Source organism: Triticum dicoccoides, chromosome 7A (assembly GCF_002162155.2).
Source record: "Triticum dicoccoides isolate Atlit2015 ecotype Zavitan chromosome 7A, WEW_v2.0, whole genome shotgun sequence".
Classification (NCBI taxonomy): domain Eukaryota; kingdom Viridiplantae; phylum Streptophyta; class Magnoliopsida; order Poales; family Poaceae; genus Triticum; species Triticum dicoccoides.
Genome location: NC_041392.1, coordinates 525,164,524 through 525,169,597, shown reverse-complemented (window position 1 = coordinate 525,169,597; position 5,074 = coordinate 525,164,524).

The following is a 5,074-nucleotide window of genomic DNA, read 5'->3' as shown; positions in this document are numbered from 1 at the left end:
GCTCCTCCCCTGAGCTCGCCTCTCCCTTCCCTGCTCCCACCTCCGTCGCCACTCCCGCGCCAGAACCCTCCCCCACCATCGCCTTGCCAAGCCCGACGCCTCCCGTCGTCATCATCGGCACTAGGCGCCGCCTCGCGTGCGCTGCCCCGCCGCCGAGCTCCGTCGCCGGATCTGCACCAGCCCGCCGCCCGTCTCCGGCTCACCTCCCCTCTCGCTCCTCTTCCCCGACCCGATCTGGATCGGGAAGGGGCAACGAGCCCGACGCCGCCCTGCCTCTGAAGCCGCTAGACCTCGCCGCCACCCCGCCCCGAAGTTACCCCGCCTCCCTGACCCCGCGTCGCCGGACCGCCCGTCTTCGTCCTCCTCCACGACCGGCCTCCTCACGCCTCGTCGCCCCCTCTCCCCATCAACGCTGGTGAGGCCCCGGGCCTCTCCCCTTCTCTGCCTCGCCTCTCGCTCGCGGTCACCACACGTTAGACCGCCCACGCGTGCGCCTGCGGTGAGCACGCGCTCACCGCGCCCTCTGCGCCGTCCTCGCCGTCCGCCGCATCCGCCGTGGCCCGCTCCCTTCCATGGCCGGCGTCGTGCCCCGCCATGGCTGCCGGCAAGGCACCGCCCGGGTCCAGGCGACCCGGCGCCCGCAACCGCGCCCGTTCGGGCGACAACCATCGCCCCGGCGCCCAAAACCCGTTAAGGCCCCATGTGCCTATGACAGGGGGGCCCACGACCAGAACGTTTTTTTAACAAAGAAAAATAAATAATAAATATGATAATTAAAATGTTAATTAATTAATTAGAGAATTAATTAAATCGGATTAGATTAACCTAATCATTTAGCTAAAGCTAATTAGCCCTATTTAATTACTATGAGCCTATGACATATGGGCCCCATGCCCCCCAAAAAAAGGAATTATAATAATTAATTAATTTAATTAATTCTGTTTAGTTAACCTAAACCTAATTAGGCTAATTAATTCTGATAATGAGATAGCAGTCAATGACCGACGGGCCCCACCCACCAGTTGACTGGTCAACGGTCAGAGTTGACCGCTGACATCATGCTGACATCATGCTGATGTCATAATTGTATTTCCTAAATTAATTAATTCTGTTAGTCCTAAAACTGATTTAAATCTTTAATAATTAATATAAAATAAATCGTAATTCGGATGAAAAAACTTTGTACATGGAAGTTGCTCAGAACGACGAGACGAATCCGGATACGCGGTCCGTTCGTCCGCCACACACCCCTAACCTATCGAACCCGCAACTTTCCCCCTCCGGCTCCTCTGCCCAAAAACACGAAACACCGGGAATACTTTCCCGGGGGTTTTCCCCCCTTCACCGGTATCACCTACTACCGCGTTAGGGCACACCGAACACCACGTATTGCCTTGATATATTTTGTGGTGCTTTGTTTGCTCTGTATTCATTATTTCTTCCCCCTCTTCTCTCCGGTAGACTACGAGACCGACGCTGCTGCTGACCAGTTCGACTACGGAGTTGACGACCCCTCTCTCTTGCCAGAGCAACCAGGCAAGCCCCCCCCCCCTTTTTGATCACCAGATATCGCCTACTCTTCTCTATACTGCTTGCATTAGAGTAGTGTAGCATGTTACTGCTTTCCCTTAATCCTATTCTGATGCATAGCCTGTCATTGCTGCTACAGTCATTGATACCTTACCCGCAATCCTAAATGCTTAGTATAGGATGCTAGTGTTCCATCAGTGGCCCTACACTCTTGTCCGTCTGCCATGCTATACTACTGGGCTGTGATCACTTCGGGAGGTGATCACGGGCATATACTATATACTTTACACTGTTACATTACCTGTGATACTGTTCGGAGTTGGGGGCTGAAAGGACAGGTGGCTCCATCCCGGTAGAGGTGGGCCTGGGTTCCCGACGGCCCCCGACTGTTACTTTGTGGCGGAGCGGCAGGGCAGGTTGAGACCACCTAGGAGACAGGTGGGCCTGGCCCTGTTCGGCGTTCGCGGATATTTAACACGCTTAACGAGATCTTGGTATTTGATCTGAGTTGGCTACGAGCCTATACGCACTAACCATCTACGTGGGAGTAGTTATGGGTATCCCGACGTCGTGGTATCAGCCGAAGCACTTCAGACGTCAGCGACGGAGCGGCGCGCGCCGAATTGGACTGGAACGCCACTAGGCTAGGTCTGCTTTCGGCCGCCCTCGCAACGTGCAGGTGTGCTATGGGCGATGGGCCCAGACCCCTGTGCGCTTAGGTTTAGACCGGCGTGCTGGCCTCTCTGTTGTGCCTAGGTGGGGCTGCGATGTGTTGATCTTCCACGGCCGGGCATGACCCAGGAAAGTGTGTCCGGCCAAATGGGATCAAGCGTGTTGGCTAAGTTGGTGCACCCCTGCAGGGAAGTTAATCTATTCGAATAGCCGTGATCTTCGGTAACAGGACGACTTGGAGTTGTACCTTGACCTTATGACAACTAGAACCGGATACTTAATAAAACACACCCTTCCAAGTTCCACAGACAACCCGGTGATCGCTTTTCTACAGGGCGACGAGGAGAGGATCGCCGGGTAGGATTATGCTACTGCGATGCTACTTGGAGATGCTACTTGGAGATGCCACTTGGAGATGCTACTTGGAGGACTTCAATCTACTCTCTTCTACATGCTGCAAGACGGAGGCTGCCAGAAGCGTAGTCTTCGACAGGATTAGCTATCCCCCTCTTATTCTGGCATTCTGCAGTTCAGTCCACCGATATGGCCCCTTTACACATATACCCATGCATATGTAGTGTAGCTCCTTGCTTGCGAGTACTTTGGATGAGTACTCACGGTTGCTTTTCTCCCTCTTTTCCCCTTTCCCTTCTACCTGGTTGTTGCAACCAGATGCTGGAGCCCTGGAGCCAGACGCCACCGTCGACGACGACCCCTACTACACCGGAGGTGCCTACTACTACGTGCTGCCCGCTGACGACGACCTGGAGTAGTTTAGGAGGATCCCAGGCAGGAGGCCTGCGCCTCTTTCGATCTGTATCCCAGTTTGTGCTAGCCTTCTTAAGGCAAACTTGTTTAACTTATGTCTGTACTCAGATATTGTTGCTTCCGCTGACTCGTCTATGATCGAGCACTTGTATTCGAGCCCTCGAGGCCCCTGGCTTGTATTATGATGCTTGTATGACTTATTTATGTTTTAGAGTTGTGTTGTGATATCTTCCCGTGAGTCCCTGATCTTGATCGTACACATTTGCGTGCATGATTAGTGTACGGTCAAATCGGGGGCATCACAGGATATTAAGTCCTCCTTTTAATAGAGTACCGAACCAAAGCATTAACACTTAGTGAATACATGAACTCCTCAAACTACGGTCATCACCGGTAAGTATCCCGATTATTGTCACTTCGGGGTTAACGGATCATAACACATAATAGGTGGCTATAGACTCGCAAGATAGGATCAAGAACTCACATATATTCATGAAAACATAATAGGTTCAGATCTGAAATCATGGCTGAGGGAGTCCTGGATTAGGGGGTCTCCGGACAGCCGGACTATATCTTTCAGCCGGACTGTTGGATTATGAAGATACAAGATTGAAGACTTCATCGCGTGTCCGGATGGGACTTACTTGGCATGGAAGGCAAGCTAGGCAATACGGATATGTATATCTCCTCCTTTGTAACCGACCTTGTGTAACCCTAGCCCCTCTGGTGTCTATATAAACCGAAGGGTTTTAGTCCGTAGGACAACATACAATCATACCATAGGCTAGGTTCTAGGGTTTAGCCTCTCTGATCTCGTGGTAGATCTACTCTTGTACTACCCATATCATCAATATTAATCAAGCTGGACGTAGGGTTTTACCTCCATCAAGAGGGCCCGAACCTGGGTAAAACATTGTGTCCCCTGCCTCCTGTTACCATCCGCCTTAGACGCATAGTTCGGGACCCCCTACCCGAGATCCGCCGGTTTTGACACCGACAATGGCACTCGGGCCCTAGTGACAAGCATTAAGCATAGCAAAGTCATAGCAACATAAATCTCAAAACATAATGGATACTAGGGATCAAACCCTAACAAAACTAACTCGATTACATGATAAATCTCATCCAACCCATCACCGTCCACCAAGCCTACGATGGAATTACTCACGCACGGCGGTGAGCATCATGAAATTGGTGATGAAGGAAGGTTGATGATGATGATGATGATGATGGTGACGGATTCCCCTCTTCGAAGCCCCGAACAGACTCCAGATCAGCCCTCCCGAGAGAGATTAGGGCTTGGCGGCGGCTCCGTATCATAAAACGTGATGAATCCTTCTCCCTGATTTTCCCCCGAAGTGAATATATGGAGTTGGAGTTGAGGTCGGTGGAGCGTCAGGTGGCCCATGAGGCAGGGGGCGTGCCCAGGGGGTAGGCGCGCCCCCCATCCTCGTGGACATGGTGTGGGCTCCCTGGCCTTGATTCTTTTGCCAGTATTTTTTATATATTCCAAAAATATTCTCCGTTGATTTTCAGGTCATTCCGGAAACTTTTATTTCTGCACAAAAATAACACCATGGCAATTCTGCTGAAAATAGTGTTCGTCCGGGTTAGTTCCATTCAAATCATGCAAGTTAGAGTCCAAAACAAGGGCAAAAGTGTTTGAAAAAGTAGATATGATGGAGACGTATCATGGGCTTGTTTGGAGGCTATAGAAGAAAAAAATTGTACCGGGCCCAGTCGCGCGTCGGAACAGTTTTCATTAAAAAAACTGAAAATGAGGAAAAAAAACTATATAGGGATAATGTTATTTCTTCAATTTTCCTAGACTTCAAGATAAAGTTGGTTCCACAAACTTTGGAAGGTTTGAATTCAAACTTATTTGAACTTGATTCAAATTGCCAACATGGAAAGTACACAAATCAATTCACACAAACAGCCATAACTTTATTGCAGATTACAAATAGGTTACAAAACATTAGACGATTATGTATGTATTTCTTAACCCCCACCCCCCGCGCGGTCCGGAAATACTTGTGGGGGAAATGGATGCATCTAGACGTATTTTAGTTCTAAATACATCCATTTCTTTAACAAGAATTTC